Source organism: Triticum dicoccoides, chromosome 4B, assembly GCF_002162155.2.
Source record: "Triticum dicoccoides isolate Atlit2015 ecotype Zavitan chromosome 4B, WEW_v2.0, whole genome shotgun sequence".
In the NCBI taxonomy this organism is placed as follows: Eukaryota; Viridiplantae; Streptophyta; class Magnoliopsida; order Poales; family Poaceae; genus Triticum; species Triticum dicoccoides.
In genome coordinates, this window is record NC_041387.1 from 260,555,245 (window position 1) to 260,563,311 (window position 8,067).

An 8,067-nucleotide genomic window follows, 5' to 3' on the forward strand; every position below is an offset into this window, starting at 1 on the left:
ATGGCGCCTCCGCACTCCGCTTGGCTGCCCTTTACCACCTTCGGCTTGATACTCAAGGTCTTGAGCCACAAGCCGAAGTGGGGCTGGATGCAGAGGAAGGCCTCACACACGACGATAAACGCCGAGATATGGAGGATAAAATTCGGGGCCAGATCATGGAAATCCAGGCCATAGCAGAACATGAGCCCCCGGACAAAGGGATGGAGTGCGAAGCCCAGTCCGCGGAGGAAATGGGGAAGAAATACTACCCTCTCGTGGGGCCTGGGGGTGGGAATGAGCTCTCCCTCGTCGGGGAGCCGGTGCGCGATGTCGCTGGACAGATATCCGGCGCTGCGCAGCTTCTGGATGTGCCCCTCCGTAACGGAGGAAGCCATCCACTTACCTCCCGCTCCGGACATAGTTGGAGAAGGTTGAGGTGAGATGTGCGGGCTTGGGCGCTGGAGCTCGAGTTCGTGGAGATGGATAAGCCAAGGAGGAAGAAGGTGCAGGTAAAAGGGTTGGATCTTTATCCCCTTATATGGGCTTATCCCCCAAGTGCCGCAATCAATGGCGCGATTGGGTTACCCACGTCCGTATTGATGGGAATCCCGGAATAAGGGGAACACGATCTCCGCTTCGACAAGACGTGCCAAGGAAACCGCTTCGCTAAACAAGCTAAGGTGGTACAATAAAACGATTCGAGTAAAGGCTTGGTAGTGGCATGACGTCACGCCACCAAATACGTCAGCAGATTGGACTTGTGTAAATATCATTCTCTCTACGGTGGTATGTGGAATTTATTTTGCAGAGCCGGACACTATCCTGGTGTTCACAATCTTCTATAAATTTTTCGGAGAAGGAACCCGCCTTGCAATGCCGAAGACAACATGCGCGCCGGACTCATCATCATTGAAGCCTGGTTCAGGGGCTACTGAGGGAGTCCTCGACTAGGGGGTGTCCGGATAGCCGGACTATCATCATCGGCTGGACTCCAAGACTATGAAGATACAAGATTGAAGACTTCGTCCCGTGTCCGGATGGGACTTTCCTTGGCGTGGAAGGCAAGCTTGGCGATACGGATATGTAGATCTCCTACCATTGTAACCGACTCTGTGTAACCCTAGCCCTCTCCGGTGTCTATATAAACCGGATGGCTTTAGTCCGTAGGACGAACAACAATCATACCATAGTCTAGCTTCTAGGGCTTAGCCTCCTTGATCTCGTGGTAGATCTACTCTTGTAATACCCACATCATCAATATCAATCAAGCAGGACGTAGGGTTTTACCTCTATCAAGAGGGCCCGAACCTGGGTAAAACATCGTGTCCCTTGTCTCCTGTTACCATCCGCCTAGACGCACAGTTCGGGACCCCCTACCCGAGATCCATCGGTTTTGACACCGACACTTGGGATAGAGATAGTTGCATTTTTGCCTAGTAGGTTGTGCACAAGTTTGCGTATCTGCCTATTGTGCAATCGTGCTAGCGTCTCTCTAGTATTGTGCAACAAGAGCATTTTCGTGGTTTCCACATTTTGGCTCACTTTTGGATTGCACAATCCCATTTATCTATTTGCGTGTGTGTTTCCGTGTACCCATACTTGCTTGGTCTACTTGTTGCATTTGCAAATTTGTGAATCTTTTCCAACATTATTGAAGCTCACTTACGATTGCATCAAATTTTGTGCCACTATCCTAACCAAGCTCCACCATAAGCTCTTACGTGTGTAGGTGTGAGAACCGACAAGAATTGGTACCAACAGTGCTATTTCAGTGTCCACATTTGAGTGAACTTGATTCATCTTCAACTTCGGTCAAGATACATTTGGTACACGTTCTTTTCCTTCTACCACTTACATTTTGCTTGGTATGATGGATAGGCCAAGTTCTTCTACCACTCCACCTCTCATCGAGAATGACGACGACATGTCATCATTCTTCACCAAGAACCACCTATTTGGAGCTCAAAAGGCATTGCACCAAGAGCAACAAGCAATGAGGGACTACTTCGACAACAAATTTGACGCGCAAAAGCAAGAGAATGATGCAAGAATGGATGAGATCCACGCCTTGATGAGGAACCGGCGTCCTTCCACTTCTTCAACCTCAAGATGGAGCCGCTCAAGTCGACACTCTGACGACACCTTCTCCGACACAAGTACACCGTCATCGAACACTCTTCGTCGAGCTGCGCGTCAAGACCGGCATGCATCCCGGAACCCGCTACATGACAAGCATTCACAAGAACAAGTCGACGAGCAAATCCCTCGTCCTCAATCAAACCAAGTCATTTTTGCTCAAGCTCAAGAAAGGCAACGACTAAGGCGCCAAGAAGAAGAACGAGCACGTCTACACCAAGAGGAACAAGACGCCGAGGCTCAACGTCTTCAACAACAACAACGTGAAGCGCAAGCTCTTGAGGCGTAACGTGCCCTTCAAGAATCAAGTCGAGCCATCGCCAACCGCAATCACGAACGGCGCAATCAAGAGGAAGCCCTTCGAGAAGAAATACAAGAGAGGAACTACCAACCGCGTGTGCAATGTCAAGCTCCACAAGGTCCTCCACAAGCTCGTGAAGCTCCACCTCAACCTCAAGTTCAACAAGAGCAAGTTGATCATGGACTTCCCCCGCGCCAAGAGCAACATGAGGATCACTATCCTCCACATCAAGGACGTCATCATCACCATCGCCAACAACACAATGAAGAGCAACGCTATGGCAAGCTCAAGTTCACAATGCCCAAGTTCAATGGAAGCAATGATCCGCAAGAGTACCTCTCATGGGCATTGAAGGTCGACAAAATTTTCCGCTTGCACAACTATGAGGAAGAGAAGAAGATCGCTATGGCATCACTTGAGTTCCAAAATTATGTGCTCATATGGTGGGAACAAGTACTTGAACACCGTCAAGCAAGAGGTGAACCACCAATCATCACTTGGGCTCAAATGAAGGATGTCATGCGGGCACGTTTTGTACCAACCTACTACAACCGCGATCTCTTCAAGAAGCTACAACTCCTCAAGCAAGGAACTAAGAGTGTTGAAGAATACTACAAGGAAATGGAGATTGCCATGATTCGAGCCAATGTCACAGAAGATGATGAACAAACTATGGCACGTTTCTTGAATGGACTTAATCATCCCATCAAGAAGATTGCCGACTTCCAACCATACTCCAACCTTATTGAGCTCGTGCATCAAGCAACCAAGGCGGAACGTCAAGTGCAAGATGACTTCAAGTACACCAAGTACTCATCCAAGACTTATGGCTTCTCCAACACCCAAGCTTCAACGACTCCTTCAACATCTACATCAACCAAGCCTTCTCCAAGCAACGACGACAAGTCAAGTTACAAGAAAACTTCTACAAGTTCAAGTCATCTTCCTCCTACTACAAGCAACTTCAAGCCGTGTGCTTCATCATCTACTCCGACCGATGAGACCATCAAAACAAGCTCCTTCAAGTGTTTCACTTGCGGCGGCCGAGGCCACAAGTCCTTCCAATGCACGAACAAGCGCACCATGATCCTCAACGACGACGGTACATATGACTCAATGAGTGAAGAGGAGATGGAAGACCTTGAGAAAGTGTCCATGCACCGGCGCGTGAACGAGGATGAAGATGATCAAGTCTTTTGTGATGAGGATTCGAGCCCCGCTCTCATTGTCTCCAAAGTCTTGATACTTCAACATCAACAAGAAGAAGACCAACGATGCCACATCTTCCACACTAAGGCCGGCATCAAGGGAAGGTCCGTCAAAGTCATCATCGATGGAGGTAGTTGCCACAACTTGGCAAGTGAAGAACTATGTTCCAAGCTTCAATTGGTCAAGAGGAAGCACCCGCACCCCTACTGATGTAGGGTGGAACCCTATGTGGACGATCTTTCACGTTCGGAGTGGATCCTACGGGGAATCACGAAGAACACGCGGAAGAACTCGAGGTAAAACACGAGGAGAACGGGAGAAACACTCAACCGACAACGAATCAATCACACAAGGTCTAGATCATCGAAGCATGAGTAGCACGAGATACAAAGTCAACAAAGGTAAGGATACATAGGTACCATTCTTCTCCATCAGGAGGCCTTGAAATCCACGAGGGGGTCTTGAATCCGATAGGATCTTCTCTGAGGAGGCCGTGGTCTCTCACGAGGAGGAGATCCGGTGAATGAGCGAAGCTCTATCTTTAATTGAGCTAAATCAATGCTAAAACTAACTAGGAGGAGGTGGAGGAGTATATATAATCTAGGGCCACAAAGGGGTAAGTGAAGGGGTACATGGGTTGCGGCCCAACACATGGCAGCGCACAGGCGCCGGTCGTCCGACGGGTACCGGACGTCCGGTGGCTCGCCAGGGTCCGGTCGTCCGGTACTTGTAGGACGTCCGGTGATTTGGCTCTGGACAGGTGGTGTCGGACGTCCGGACGGCGACGGTCGTCCGGGCGCTAGAGAGTGTCGGACGTCCGGTGTCTGGCGGTCGTCCGGGCGCTGGGAGTCGTCGGTCGTCCGGTGGCTCCGGTCGTCCGTGGATTCGGCTCGGGTCCTCAGGGGCCGGACGTAAGGGCTGGGCCGGTCGTCCGGTGGCTGTAGCTTCGCGCAGCTTCTTCTCTGGGTCCTTGTACTTGGCGTCCTCGCTAGCTGTTCCGTTGGATGTGGTGGCTTCATGGCTTTCCTCCAAGTACCTGATCATGCATAGAACACATGTTGGAGGTAGTAGCCATATCTCACATGTAGAAAGTGATGGTTCGGAGAGAAGCGAGTTCACCTTGTGTCCAATGGCGTATGTTCGAGGTCTCGTCATATGTCCACTTGGGGTTTGGACAGTAGTCGGAGTGTACATGGGGATGAACGTGGGATGCTCCGCATCATCTCCCCCCCCCCCCTTGGGAAAGATCCGACCTCGGATCGTGGTCCTCATCACCATGGAAACGGTTGTTGGGGACGAACTTGTAGTTGGACGGAGTTGAAGAAATGTCGCAATCCAAGTAGTCCAAGGTGTCGCCGGAGTGATAGACATCAAAAAGAGCAAACACAAGCAACACTCGGGAATACAATGGTTAGCGCACACAATGTGTCCATCATGTAAGAATGAGTCCGTGTGGCAAGATTCGTCGTGACAAAGCGCATGAAGCTTATCAAGATGATCTAGAATGAGATGCAAAGCATTCATGGGAACAAAAGCATGGTGCACAAAGCGACAAATTCTACCATTGTGCAAAATGATGTCATAGAGAGATAGTTCATCAATAGTATGAATATGGTAATGGGTGCTCAATATCATTATGTTATCATGCAATTGATGATAGGCAATATGATCACGATGTATGAATATGCCATCAAGAAAGATCACAACAAATTTGCTAAGAAAATGCACAAGCTCATATATCATGGATGACATGGAAATAGATGCAACAAGACAAGCATAATGTGAGTCAATCCATGTATAGGGTGCAAACTTGTGGTGACTATGATATGTCCATCGAGCATGACATGTATGAGCACAATCAAGAAATATGGATGTGTTGGTGTACCAAAGCTCGATGTGGAGGCATGAGTGGAGTTTCGAAGGTGCATCCAACAAGTGCGAGCGCTCCTCAATGTTTTGGTCCATGTAGCCAATCTCCAATGTTGCTCCTTCGTTCACGAGATGTATCATGTAGACAAGAAGAAGAAAACAACAATGAAAGAGTGACCCATCCAATATGCACATTTGAGGATGGCTCAAAGAGAAGGAGTTCACCTGAAGAAAGTTCCGAAAGATGTTGGAGTTGTACATCATGTATGCCTTCACATAACCAATATGTCGCATAACGGCACCGCCTTGTGAATCCTCCAAAATGAAAGAACATGATAAACAGTCGGTAAAACAAATGAGGTTAGCGAAAATGCAAAACCTATCATTCGAGTGGTAAGATACCCAACAAGTGTATGCATCATGCTCATCATAAAAAGTACAAGGGAGCATTTCATAGTATGGAGGCATATGATGCAAGAACAACCAAATACAATAGGCTCAATCAAACAATCATGCATCACAAGTAAAGTGTCCAAGTCTCCAAGATCAATAAGCATAGCAAGTTGGCACTCAATACAAGGTGATATGAGAGATGCAACTAATGGAGACAAGAGGCAATGATCATGACAAATCAAGTGAGAGGCATGAACATATATGTCATCAACCCAAGAAAGCAAGTGATATTGGAACATGGGTGATGCAACATAGCAAGCAATCATAGCGATCAAGTCAAGCATGCTAGTAGTGCGAAGATGCAACATACTAGAAGGAATCATGGCAAGCATGTCATGTGTGCAAATAGTGGGCATGAATAATTCACATGTCATAGCACAAGCATGAAAGCAAGATATGAGGAAAGTAGGTTCATGGTGTTGGCAAAAAGTCCTATGTAAATAGCAATCGAACACCATGACTCTCCCAACACAAGAATCAACAATAGTATGAGGCACATGATAAACATGGCAATAGCAACAAGTATCTCCACCAAGCATGCAAATACACATAGAAGTAGCATAATGGTGAATCATGGGTACATGCAAGCAAGGGTCACAATTGCATGGCAAATGCATAGAAGCAAGTATAACATGCAAAGTGAACAAGGGAAAATGAGCATAAGGTGACAAGTGGTAAATAGCCCATAGCAGTGTGAGAGCCAAGTATAAGAGATGCGCGTAGTCCTTGCGTGAAGGGAACGGTGGTAAGGATAGTCCACGGGATCCCAAAGCATCGTTGCTCTCAAGAGCTCGTTTCGTCAACTCTTGGGATTGCGAGGTTGACGAGTATACATGAGTACCTACACAAAACAAAGACAAAGAGAAAATTGTGTGTGCATGGTATATGTACACATCATCCATCATGATGTGCACGTGCATGTGTCGGTTAGCACAAAATATCCAATGCTCAAATAAATGAGATGCGTGATATAGGAACATGTCATCCATCATGATAGGTTTGTTATTATGTATGGCATAATGGAGACTCAAAGGATGTAATGCATCATGAGAAATATCTAGAGCATTGTTATTCATTGAATGCATATGGTGCAAGCAATTATGGAAATCATGCAAAGTATGAAATGCATCAAGATCTCCTAATATGTATGAGGAAACTATGGGGGTATCCTCATGAGCATGAGTACAAACATTACATGCAGAATATTGACAACATCCAAAACAATGCATATTTGGAACAATGTGATCATGGCATGACATAGTAGATGAATTGCGCAAATCATGTAAAGGAAGCATGGCAATATCATCACAAGAGAAGCAAAAGCCAATGACCATCATCTCGTCATCTATGCCATAGGTGCAAATGGGATTGATTTTAATGGGGCATGCATAGTTACTATGTTGAGATTGAAAGGAGGCAATATGGGAGATCTCACTCATAGCATAAGACATGTTCAATGGATTGTCAAACATGATGTGACCAAAAGAATTTTCACATGATATCCTATGAAGCATAGCATCACAACTAGGCAACTCAACATGCTCATCATCATATTCATCATAAATAGGTAATTCAAGGCATGAAGAACTTTCACTAGCATGAAGCATGGTAATAGGTGGGTCAACATCATGGGAGCAATCAAGGTCAAGAGAGTCCAGTAGTGGGAAAAGAGAAGCACCATCACCTATGTTACCTTTGGAGCGTCGCTCATGTGTTGTAGGTGGGGTGTTGAAGCTCCAATCGTTGTCATCTTCATCTTTATGGAACCATGTGGGGGGTGCATCATCGTCCACCATGGCCATCGGTTTTCCCTTTGGAGGGATGGACTCGTCGAGGATAGGCATGTCGTCATGTAGGATACCTAGCATCAAAGAAGAAAACACACTAGGAGTAGAGGTTAAGTCGTTAGGAATCATAGTGGCCTCACGTGCCGTGTCAACTACCTCACTCACTAAGTGTTGTGGCTCACTCACTCCCTCAAGTATGCTCTCACTCATATGGTTGGTGGAGTCACTCAAATGGCGCTCAACTTCACATAGGATGTGTGGCATGCTCTCATGTGTGGGGCTAGTGGTGGTAACACCCATCCTCTCATAGGAAATGCTCTCAGTGTCACGTAT